We start from the raw sequence: 13,516 nt of genomic DNA, 5'->3' as shown, positions 1-13,516 counted from the left end.
CAGCCATAAGAAACAATGAAATCCAACCATTTGTGACAACATGGGTGGATATTGAGGGTATTATGCAAAATGAAATAAGTCAGAGGGAGAAGGTCAAATACCATATGATCTCCCTCATTAAGTAGTAGATAATAACAAACAAACACATAGAGACAGAGATTGGATTGGTGGCTACCAGAGGGGAAGGCGGGGGAGGAAGGTGAAAGGGATAATTTGGCACATGTCTGTGGTGAGAGGTTGTAATTAGTATTTGGGTGGTGAACATGATGTAATCTATGCAGAAATATAAGTATAATGATGTACACCTGAAATTTATACAATGTTATAAACCAATGTTACTGCAATAAACAAAAAATTAAAAAAAAAAGGCTGAAAGAAATAAGGAATAGTTGGAGAAAGGAAAAAAATAAATTTTGAACAAAATGTAAATATCAGTAATGAAATAGAAAACCTAAAAAGAAGCCAAAAGGAAATTCTGAAGATGAAAAGTTCAGAATTGAAATAAAAAATTCACTAGAAGAATTCAAAGGTAGATTTTAGCAGTCAAAAGAGAAAAACAGTGAACTTGAAAATAGCACAATGGAAATTATCAAGTCCAAGAAATAGAAACAAAAAAGATTAAAGAAAAGTAAAGCAAGTCTAAGAGATCCATGGCATACCATCAAGCTGACTGACATACATATTCTGAGAGTCCAAGGACATGAGAGAGAGAAAAGATCAGAAAGACTAAAGAAAGAAATACTGGCTGAAAACGTCTCAAATTTAATGAAAGTCATGAATATAAATATCCAATAAGCCCAATGAATTTGAAGAAAGTTGAGCTGAAAGAGATTCACACCTAAACACATTATAATTAAACTTTTAGAAGGCAAAGACAAAGAGAGACCCTAGAAAATAGCAAGAGAGAAATGACACATCACATACAAGGATCATCAATAAAATTATCAGCAGATTTCTTAACAGTTAGTTTCTAGGTCAGAAAGCAGTGGACTGATATATTCAAAGCACTAAATAGAACCCCCCAAACTGTCAGCCAAGAATCTATATTTTACAAAACTATCCTTCAAAAGTGAGGGAGAAATTAAGACATTCCCAAGAAAACAAAAGTCAAAGGAGTTTGTTACCATTAGACCTAACCTGCAAGAAATGCTAAAGGGAACCTCACTTGTCTAACCGACACTAGACAGTAACTCTAAGCTGTATGAAAAATAAAGTTCTCAGTAAACATAAATGCAGAGGCAATTTTAAAAGCTAGTGTCTTTGTAACAAAGGTTGGTAACTCCACTTTTAGTTTTCTACATGATTTATGAGACTAGTACATTAAAAAATAATTATAAATCTAAAAGCTAGTATTATTGTAACTTTGGTTTGTAACTCCACATTTTGTTTTCTACATAATTTAATGTATGTAAATAAATTATTAGTTTATGTCTTAGGCACGTAATGTATAAGGATGTAATTTTGTGACATCAACCACTAAAAAGTGTGTAGATGGAGTGTAGGAGAGCACTTTTTTGTATATTGTTAAAGTTAAACTGATATAAATTCAAATTAGAATGTTATAGTATTAGGATGCTAAATATAATCCCATTGGTAACCACAAAGAGAATATCTATAGAATACCCAAAAGGAAATGAAAAATAAATTTAAAATTTTCACTACAAAAAAATCAACTAAACAAAAAGACAACAGTAATGCTGAAAATGAAGGACAAAATTGTTATAAAACATGTGGACAACAAATAGAAAAATGATAGAAATAAATCCTTGCTTATCAGTAATTACTTTAAATGTAAATGAATTAATCTCTCCAAATGAAAATGGAGACTGGCAGAATGGATAAAAAAAAAAAAAGATCAAAGTATATGCTGTTTACAAAGGACACAATGTAGATCCAAGGACACAAATTTGTTGAAAGTGAAAAGTTGGAAATAGATATCCCATACAAATAAACAAAATAGAGCAGGCATGGATATACAAATATAAGACAAAATAGAGTTTAAATTAAAAATGTTAACAAGAGAGTGACAACAGCATCACGGCAGAGTCTGAGGTTCCGTTTGCCTCTTCCCTCTAAATTACAACCAAACAGACATCCATTGACCAACAGATGATTCCCTACACAACACAAAAGGATGCCTAAGAGATCCAGGCAGCTGTCCATCTGGAGGTGCGTGGACTAGACATCCAGGAAGCAGGGGAACTAGGGGAGCAGCCTCCTCCTCCACCCCAGTGGCAATGATCCAGGATGCAGATCGCCACACAGCAGCCAGTGGGACTGTGAGTGAATATGAGGGGGGCCCAGCCCTAATTACCTGCATGCCTGTGGGATGGCAACAGCCCTTGTGTACATGAACACCCAGTAGGTGGTGGGGGGGGTGAAGGTGGCCCTGTGCACATGTGAATGCCCAAGAGGCAGTGGTAGCAGTGCGTGGTAGTGGACCCATGCACACATAAATGCTCCTGTGGCCATGGCTGGTGGTGGACACACACATGTGCATGTGCTCTAATGCCTGAGGGGCAGAAGCATTCTAGTTTCAAAAAACAATTGAATGCCCAATTAAAAACTCAGAAAAAAGGCTAGTATTGGATTACACATTACTTGGAAACAATGAACTCTAAGATGTGATATATACATTGTACAGTTAATACATGATGCTGTGTTATTAATAGCTAAAACACACATTCTAGGAAATGCAGCATGGTGGTGGCTCTGCCCTGTGACAGTCAGTGGAGTGGTGGCAGAGGCAGTGGCCCAACCCATGCAACTGCAAGCAGACAGGGCAGGAGCACCCCGCTCCCAGTGGCAGCAACCCCAGCACCAACATCACCAGTAGTGGGGGCTGCTTACAAATCCCCAGTTCCCTGGGCCCCCACCAGCAACAGTGACGCTCATGAATTCAGCACCCTTGGCAGTGGTGCAACCAGAATCCCCAGACACCTGGAGAACGGAAACACAGATGGGGCATGAGACAACAGCATCCCAGTCTGGGAAAAGACAGTTGAGGAACACAAGTCCCAGGCAACCAGAAACAAAGTAACCAAAGCCATACCCAAATGAGAGAAGGAGATTACTATCACAAATGCACCAGCAAAAGATCAATTCATCAAACACCATGAAGAACTACAGTAACACAGGAGAACAGAAGGAAAATGACAACTCTCTGGAAAACAAATCTGAAGTCACAGAAGTTTATAATCTAACTGACAGAGAATTCAAAATAGTGGTCATAAGGAAACTCAGCGAGTTACAAGAAAACTCAGAAAGACAGCTCCATGAGGTCACGAATAAAATTAGTGAACTGAAGGAATATTTCACCAAAGAGATAGAAGCCCTTAAAAAAAGGCAAAAAAAATTCTGGATACGAAGAACATAATTAATGAGATAAAAAATAATGTAGAAAGCATAAAAAATAGAGCAAATCTTATGGAGGAGAGAATTACTGATCTCGAAGATAGAAACATAGAAATGATTCAGGTAAAGGAGGAGAGAGAACCAAGCTTTTAAAAAAATGAAGAATTTCTTCAAAAAATATCCAACTCAATTAGGAAAAGTAACAAAAGGATTATAGGTATCCCAGAGGGAAAAAGGAGGGAGGAAGAATCAAAGAGCTTATTCAAACTAATGATATCTGAGAACTTCCCACACCTGCGGAAGGAACTGGACATGAAAGTACATGAAGCTAATAGAACTCCTAATTATATCAGTCCAAAAAGACCTTCTCCAAGGCATATAATATTAAAACTGTCAAAAGTCAATGACAAAAAAAAAAAAATACTAAGGGCAGCAAGACATTCCCAGAAAAACAAAAGTTGAAAGAAGATAAACTATGGAAGAAGAAGAAAATAAACTACAAAGGAACCCCCATCAGGCTTTCAGTGGATTTCTCGGCAGAAACCTTACAGGCTAGGAGAGAATGGAGGGCTATATTCAAAATATTGAAAGACAAAAACTATTAGCCAAGAATACTCTATCTAGTGAATTTATCCTTCAGGTATGACAGAGAAATGAAAGCTTTCCCAGACAAACAAAAGCTGAGGGAGTTCATTACCACTAGAATTGCTCTAAAAGAAATGTTGAAGGGAGCCCTCCTACCTGAAACAAAAAGGCAAAGGCTTACAAAGCTTTGAGTAAGGAGATAAACAGACAGACAGAATCAGAAAATTACAGCTGTATATCAGAATATTTTAGCAAACACTTAATTACGACATAAAGGATAAAAGGAAAGAAAGCATCAAAAATAACTATAAACACTTCAATTTGGTCACAACTTGCAATACAAATAAGAACAATTTGTGACAAGAAAAACACAGAGAGGAAGAGGAAAGAGATGGAACCTGCATAGGCTAATGGAGATAAGAGGCTATCATAAAAATGACTATCTCATCTATAAGAACTTTTTATACAAACCTCATGATAAACACTAAACAAAAAATCAGAGCAGAGTCTTAAATCACAAATAAAGAGAAAACTGAGAAAACCACCACAGAAAACCAATAACTGGAAATGGCAGACAGAAATACAAGGAAGAAGAAACAACGGAAATACAACCAGAAAACAAGAGATAAAATGGCAGCACTAAGCCCTCATATATCGATAGTCACTCTAAATGTAAATGGATTGAACTCACCAATAAAAAGACACAGAATAGCTGAATGGATTATAAAACAAGACCCAACAATATACCGCCTGCAGGAAACACATCTCAGCTCCAAAGACAAATATAGGCTCAGAGTGAAGGGATGGAAGATGATACTCTAAGCAATGGCAAGCAGAAGAAAGTAGGTGTAGCCATACTTCTATCAGACAAAGCAGACTTCAAAATAAAAAAGATAATGACAGGCAAAGATGGGCACTATATAATGATAAAAGAGTGAATGAAATAGACACTAGAAAAACAACGGAGAACATCAATAACTCTAAAAGTTAGTTCTTTGGAAGAATCAACAAAATTGACAAACTTTAGCTAGATGGACTAAGAAAAAAAATAGAAGATTCAAATTAATAAAGTCATAAATAAAAGTGAGGACATTACCACGGATGCTGCAGGAATAAAGAGGATCATATGAGAGTACTATGAACAATTTTATGCCGCTACATTGAGTAACTTAGATAAAATGAAGAAATTCCTGGAAATGCAAAACCAATCATGATTAAATCATGAAGAAATAGAAAATCTTAATAGCCCTAAAACTAGTAAGGCAATTGAAGCAGTAGTCAAAAGTCTCCAAACAAAGAAAAGCCCTAGAGCTGATGGCATCACTGGTGAATTCTATCAAACATTTAAAGAAGAACTAACACCAATCCTTCTCAAAAGTTTCCAAAATATTGAAGGGTACAGAAACTTCCTAACTCAATCTTTAAGACAACCATTACCCATTACAAAGCCAGACAGAGATGCTACAAAAAATAAATGTATAGACCAATATCCCTGATGAACATTGATGCAAATATCCTCTGCAAAATACTAGAAAATCAAATTCCGCAGTATATTTAAAGGTTTATACACCGTGACTAAGTGGGATTTATTCCTGGAATGCAGGGTTGGTTTAATATATGAAAATCAATTAATGCCACAAACTACATTAATAAAATGAAGGAAAAAGAAACACATGATCTTGTTAATTGATTCAGGAAAACCATTGAATCAAACTCAACATCCTTTCATGATAAAAATTCTCAACAAACTAGGGATAGAAGGAAACTACTTTAACACAATAAAAGACATTTGAAAAACTCACATAAACGTTATGCTCAATGGTGAAAGAGTGAAAGCTTTTCCTCTAAGATCAAGGACAAGGCAAGCATGCTCACTCACACTTTTATTCAACACAGCACTGGAATTTCCAGCCAGAGCATCTGGCAAGAAAAAGAAATAAAAGGCATTTAAATCAGAAAAGAACTAAAATTATTCCTATTCACAAGTCATATAATCTTACATGTAGAAAATTCTAAAGATTCCACAAAAAAATATTAGAACTAACAAACGAACTCAGTAAAGTAGCACAATACAAAGTCAACACACACAAAAAAGCTTCATTTCTATACACGAACAATGAACAGTGCCAAAAGGAAATTAAGACAACTCCATTTACAATAACAGTAAATAGAGTCAAATCCTTAGGAATTAATTTAAACAAGGAGGTGAAAGACTCATAAAACAAAAACTAAAAAGCATTGCTGAAAGAAAATACAGAAGACATAAATAAATGGAAACGCATTTCATGTTCATGGATTGGAAAACTTAATATTTTTCAGATGTCAATACTACCCAAAGTCATCTACAGGTTCAACACAATCTGAATCCAAATTCCAATGACTTTTTTTTTTTTTCAGAAATAGAAAAACTCATCCTAAACTTAATACGGAAACTTAAGGGATCTTGAACAGCCAAAATAGTCTTAAAAAGCAAGATCAAATTTGGAGGTCTCACTCTTTCTGATTTCAAACTTGCTACAAATCTACTGTAATAAAAAGTATGTGGTACTGGCATAAAGACAGACATAGAGACTAACAAAATAAAATAGAGATCCCAGATAGAAACTCTTGAATATATGGTCAAATGATTTTTGACAGAGGTGCCAAGATCATTCAATGGGAAAAAGACAGTCTTTTCCAAAAATGGTGCTGGGAAAATTGGATATCCACATGCAAAAGACTATAAAGTTCGACTATTACCTAATGCCATATAGAGAAAATTACCTTAAAATGGATCAAAGACCTAAATGTAAGACCTAAAACTATAAAACTCTTAGAAGAAAACATCAGGCAAAGATTCACAGTATTGGATTTGGCAATTTTTTCTGATATGACCCCAAATGCACAGACATCAAAAGTATAAATAGATAAATTGGAATTTGTGAGAAGTGAAAATGTTTTGTGCATCAAAAGACACTATCAGAATATTATCAGAATAAAATGCAAACCAAAGAATATGCGAAGATATTTGCAAATCATATATCTAATAAAGGGTTTAATTTAATTTAATTAATTAATTTATTTTGTGAGGAAGATCAGCCTGGAGCTAACATCCATGCTAATCCTCCTCTTTTTGCTGAGGAAGACCAGCTCTGAGCTAACATCTATTGCCAATCATCCTCCTTTTTTTTTTTCCCCCAAAGCCCCAGTAGATAGTTGTATGTCATAGTTGCACATCCTTCTAGTTGCTGTATGTGGGACATGGCCTCAGTATGGCCAGAGAAGCAGTGCATCGGTGCACGCCCGGGATCCGAAACCAGGCCGCCAGTAGCGGAGCAGGGGCACTTAACTGCTAAACCACGGGGCCGGCCATCTAATAAAGGATTAATATCCAGAATACGTGAAAAACTTCTTAAGCTCAACAACAATAAGCAAACAACCCAGTTCAAAAATGGGCAATGGATTTGAATAGATATTTCTCCAAAGTAGATATACAAGTGGCTAATAAGCACATGAAAAGATGCTCAACACAACCAATCATTACAGAAATGGAAATTAAAACTACAACAAGGTACCATTGCACATCCATTAGGATGGCTACTGTCAAAAAAACCCAAAAAATAACAATTATTGGCAAGAATGTGGAGAAATGGGAACTCTTGTGCACTGTTTGGTCTAAATATAAAATGGTACAGCTGCTGTGGAAAACAGTATGGTAGTTCCTCAAAATACTAAAAATAGAATTTTGATCCTGCAATTCCACTTCTGGGTATAAATCCAAAAGAATTCAAAGTCGGATATCCAAGAGATGGTTGTACAACCATGTTTACAGCAGTATTATTCACAATAGTTGAAACGTGGAAACAACCCAAATGTCCATTGACGGATGAATGGAGAAGCAAAATGTGGTATATATGTACAATGGACTTTTGAGTAGGTTTAAAAAGGAAGCAAATTCTGACATATGCTAAAACATGGTGAACCTTTAGGACATTATGCTAAGTGATATAAGCCAGTTATAAAAAAACAAAAGCTGTGTGTTTCCATTTATATGAGGTCCTTAGAGTGGTTAAAATCATAGACACAGAAAGTAGAATGGTGGTTATTATTCTTGGGGGTAAGAGGATGGAGAGTTATTGTTTAATGAGTATAGAGTTTCACTTTTACAACATTAAATGAGTTAGAGATAGATGGTAGCACATTATAAATGTATTTAATACCACTGAACTGTACATATAAAAATGGATAATATGGTAAATTTTATGTTTGTGTATTTTACTATAATAAAAAATTGGAAAAAAGGAAAGGAAGTGATTTGTTCTAAACGATTGTAAAGTATTATGTGTGATATAGTCAATTTTATTTCACTGAAATCTATGTGAGATATACATATATACATATACCGTGTATTTATAAGCAGTCCACTTGTCTCTACGTTTTAAATCTTTTGTTTTCTTTTGCAAGTCATTTGTCTGAGATCTTTACTACACTTTCATTACTTCTTTAAGAGGTTTTATTTTCATTGGTTAATAGTTAAAAACAAAGGTGGGTGGTATTAGAATGATTTCAAGCTACTATTTTCATTATTTGTGATCACCTAGAAAAAGAAAAGTGAAAAGGGGCAGAAAAGAGAAAGAGCGTTTAAGCTTTTTCTCTCCTTGAACTGTTCTTTGAAACACGGCTTCCCTTAGCTCTTCACACCCCTCCTAAGAACTCAAATGCTTCTCACGGTAAGTTAAGGAGAAGTGAAAGAAGACTGCAAAATAATTAACAAATTTTTCTTCCACTGCATGATAATTTATAACTTGTTTTGCAGTTTCCAAAATTAGACTAATATATTTTAAGAATTTTAATTTTTAAATATTTTTCTTGAGAGCCTACATTGGGATATTCTCTAGTTTGAATCTTGTCTAAGTCAAAAGTCCCCAACAGAGAGCGCTGTTTACCTAGATGTTATTTGCCTGTCTCAGCCTATTGATAGTGATGGTATCAGCTAAAAATGCCTGAGGGCACTCACCTGAGTCCCCATGGACATTTCTCCTTTCAGAACCAATGTTGTGGCTGGACTGGCACTTAAGGTTGTTATTATGATTGCTAGATGCAACTCAGCAATAACCATCGGGAAACTTAAAAGACAAAGTTTATTACTTACAAGGTCTGGAGGGTACACAGCATGCCTGGGGCCACACAGTGAGCTTCTGGGTAGAGAGAGAGAGCATGGGCCTAGGGTTTTGCAGGTTCACTCTTTATTGATGAATTTAAAACATAAGAGTTGGAATTAAAGTGCAGGAAGGGAAAAATAAGTAGTCAAACAGTCAGTTATCTAAGTCAACCAGATATGTCTAACTGAAGGAAACACCAGGGGTGGGGTGGCCTCTTTATCTAGTCATGTAGCTGACAGTGTGCTTATTGTAGACAGCTGTCTTTGTGGTAGATTCCGCAGCAATCAGAAGCTTAATGTCAGGCACCTGGATTACAATCAAAAACACCAACTGTCGTTTGCCCACACTACAGTAAATTATTACTAAAACATTAATTTCCAAATGAGAAACTTTCCATTGTCTCATAGGGACCTACTTAGACTACATAACTATATTCTTTAATTTATAGGTCGATTTGAGACACACTTATTTTTCACACTGTAGTAGTTTCAATATAGAAGAAAATTCTTATTTTTAGTGGGGTTGAAATTTGTAAGATGGCTTTCCCCTGAAGACCCAGTGTTCCCTCTGTGCTTTGACACAAGTCAGCTCTTACACATCATAATTTGCATCTGAAGCATTATTGTCTATAGTCAATCTTTCTTTGAGACAGGGCGTGTAGGTTTGTACAAGGACACCCCTGAAGAGAGCCAAGTGTCTTTTTTTAATATCACAAGCACTTGTGGTGTTTCCTAGGGGAATTTCTAACCTCAATTTATACAATTAATAATATTGTCTTAACTTCTGATACTTTTTTAAAATGCTGCCAAGAGAGGCTGCAAATGGGAGATACTCATTTTGCCAGTTCCCCTTGTAGCTTCGTCAGCCATGTGGCATAGACACATGATTGAAGATGCATAAAAGGAAGTCATCTATTGGCTTCTGGAGAAGAGTCACTTAACAATATAAGAAGAGAAATATGTGAGAGGAGTTCTTTTGCCTTGTTGTCTTGCTTTCTTCTTTGGATATAGTTGTGTTTAGATGTGATTCATGGAGCTACAACAGCGATTTTGTGACCATGAGGTAACAAGCCTGAGGACTAAGGTAAACAATCTCAGGAGAGTAGAATAGAAGAGTCTGGGTCCTTGAGAATGTTTAGTTGCTAAAGACACTCTATCTCCAGACTTTTTGTTTTGTGAGGAAAATAGTCTATTTTAAATGTGTTTTTAATTGAGCATTCTGCAACTTGAAGCTAGAAACTTCCTGATAATACAGGTTGAAGTTTACATTGCTCAGATATTAAGAACAGAAGTATATTATTTGAACACATGAATATTTTGAAGGAGATTCTTGCTCCTTTTAGGTAAAAATTGAAGAAAGAAACTAATTTATTATGATGATAGGGTAAATTTGTACAGATTGAAATTTGAACTTTATATATAATCTTTGGTTCACCTGGCTAGTATTCTTTGTTCATTATGCCCTTGTGGTCCCTGAAATGTAAACATTTCCAACATTCTTTCTTATTTTTGCTGAGAAGGCTAAGAGAGTGCATAATACTTAATGTGTTCAAAATACTCAAATCAGATGAAATAGTTTTTTGTATGCCTTCTCATCAACTATAACTCTGAGTCCAGAGTAACACCAACAAGGTGATGGACTAGGAGGTTTCAGCCCTTGTCCCTCAACTAAAACAATGATTTAATAACTATGCATGTATGAAAATAGCTCTGAGAGACTCTGGTGTGCAATTATAAGCTTCCTAAGCTTGCAGAGCACAAAAACTGAGACAGTTACATAGGAAACCATAGGAAGCATTTTACCTGCCCCAACCCATCCCTCAGGCCAGCACAGATTGGTGTCAAGAGGGATCCACATGGGAGATGAGAACAGGACCGCAGCAGCCTTCACCACTGAGGATCTCAGCAACCCACATGCTGCTGTGAACAACTGTAGCTTTTACGACTGAGAACCCACTTGGCATTCACAGACACTAGTGCAGGTGATGGGTTGCTGGGAGTCCACACCACTGTGGAACCCTGAATCTAGACCCACCCCTATGACCCCCCAGGGTGTGAGATGCTGACCCCCCCCCTCTGGCAACACCACATGTGCCCCAGGCCCTGGAATGCCATCACTGCATGTGCCCCATCCCCTAAGTCCTGGTGCTGCCACCACGTATACACTTACCCCAGAGCTGGTACCAAGAGGAATCCCCTCAGCTGTGACTTCCTCCAGTCGGGAAAAGTAGGAGGACCCCAGCAGCCTTCACCACTGACGACCATCTAGTCTTCACCAATGCTGACCCCGGCCGATGGAGCTGCTTACAGTCCATGCCACCGCGTCTCCATAGAGATTCACTTTATATTTAAGGACATAGAGGAGCTGAACGTCATGGGATGGAAAAAGATATTCCATGCAAATGGAATAACAAGAAGAAAGCAGAGGTCACTATACTTATATCAGAAAAAAAAATTTAAGACAAAAACTGTGAAAAAGAGATAAAAGGGTCATTGTATAATGATAAAGGGGTTAATTCAACAGAAGATATAACAATTATAAACATATGCACACCCAACATGAGAGCACCTATATATTTAAAGCACATATTGACCAATCTGAAAGGAGAAATTGACATCAATACAATAACAGCAGGAGACTTAAATACCCCACTTTCAACAATGGAGAGAAAATCCAGATAGAAAACCAACAAAGAACTACTGACTTAATCAATAGTAGAGACAAAATGAACATAACAGACATATGCAGAACTTTCCACTCAACAGCAAATGAGTATATATTCTTCTCAAGTATATGTGGAACATTCTCCAGAATAATCACAATTTGGGGATAAGACAAGTTCTAACCATTTTAATAAATTAGAATCATTCCTACTATATTTTCTGACCTAAATAGAATGACACTAGAAATCAATAATAGTAAGAAAATGGGAAAATTAAAAAATATGTGGAAAGTAAATAATATGCTCCTAAAGAATTAATGGGTCAAAAAAGAAATCAAAAGGAAATTTAAGTATCTTGAGACAAATGAAAATGAAAATACAACATACCAAAACTTAAGAGATGCAGCAAAGCAGTTCTAAGACAGAAGTTTATAGTAATAAATGCCTACCTTAATAAAAAAGAAAGATCTCAAATAAAACACCTAACTTTACACCTTAAGGAAGTAAAGAACAAACTATGCTGAAAGATAACATAAGGAAGGAAATAATAAAGATTAGAGCAGAAAAAAAAGCAAATAGGGAATAGAAAAAGCAGTAAAACAGTTTTTTTTAAAAATGGACAAATGCTTAACTAGACTAACTAAGAAAAAAAAGGGAGAAGACTCTAATAAATAAAATAAGCAATGAAAGAGGGAGTATAACAACAGATGACTCAGAAACAAAGAGGATCATATGAGACTGTTATAAACATTCTATGACACCAAATCGGGTAAACTAGAACAAATGAAATCAGTTCCTATAAACATACAATCTACTGAAACTGAATCAAGAATAAATAGCAACCTGAAAAGACAAATAACAAGTAAAGAGACTGAATCTATAATCCAAAATCTCCCAACAAAGAAAAGCCCAGAACTGGATGGTTTTATGGGTGAATACTACCAAACATTCAAAGAAGAATTAATAGCAATTCTTCCTGAATTCTTCCAAAAAATAGAAAAGAAGGGAACATGTCTAACCACGTTTTATGAGGTCAGCATCATCCTGATACAAAAACCAGACACAGACACCACAAAAATAGAAAACTGCAGGCCAATATCCTGATGAATATAGACGCAAAAATTCTCAACAAAATGCTAGCACACTGAATCCAACAGCACATGAAAAGTATCATACACCATGATCAAATGGGATTTATCCCTGGGATGCAAGGATGGTTCAACATAAGCCAATCAATAAATGTGATACATCACATTAATAGAAAGAAAGATAAAATCATATGATCATGCAATAGATGCAGAAAAACAATTTAATAAATTTCAACACATTTTCATGATAAAAACAGTCAACAAACTGAGTATAGCAGGAATATACCTCAACATCATAAAGTCCATGTAGGAAAAGCTCACAGCTAACATCATACCCAATGGTGAAAAACTGAAAGCTTTTTTCTAAGATCAGGAACATGGCAAGGATGCTCATTTTCATCAGTTCTACTCAGCATAATACTGGAAGTCCTAGCCAGAGAAATTAGGAAAGAAAAATATATAGGTTATCCAAATAGGATAGGAAGAAGTAAAATTATCTGTGTTTGCAGTTGACATGATCTGAAAACCCTAAAGACTCCGCAAAAAACTGTTAGAACCAGGGCCGGCCCAGTGGTGTAGTGGTTAAGTTTGGCCCCCTCTTCTCAGTGGCCTGGGTTCGCGGGTTTGGATCCTGGGCACAGATGTACATCACTCGTGAAGCCATGCTGTGGCCGCGACCCATATAT

This window comes from Ceratotherium simum, chromosome 7 (assembly GCF_057802395.1).
Source record: "Ceratotherium simum simum isolate JZ-2026a chromosome 7, ASM5780239v1, whole genome shotgun sequence".
Lineage (NCBI taxonomy): Eukaryota > Metazoa > Chordata > Mammalia > Perissodactyla > Rhinocerotidae > Ceratotherium > Ceratotherium simum.
The sequence above is the reverse complement of the archived record's forward strand: the minus strand, read 5'-3'. Positions refer to the sequence as shown.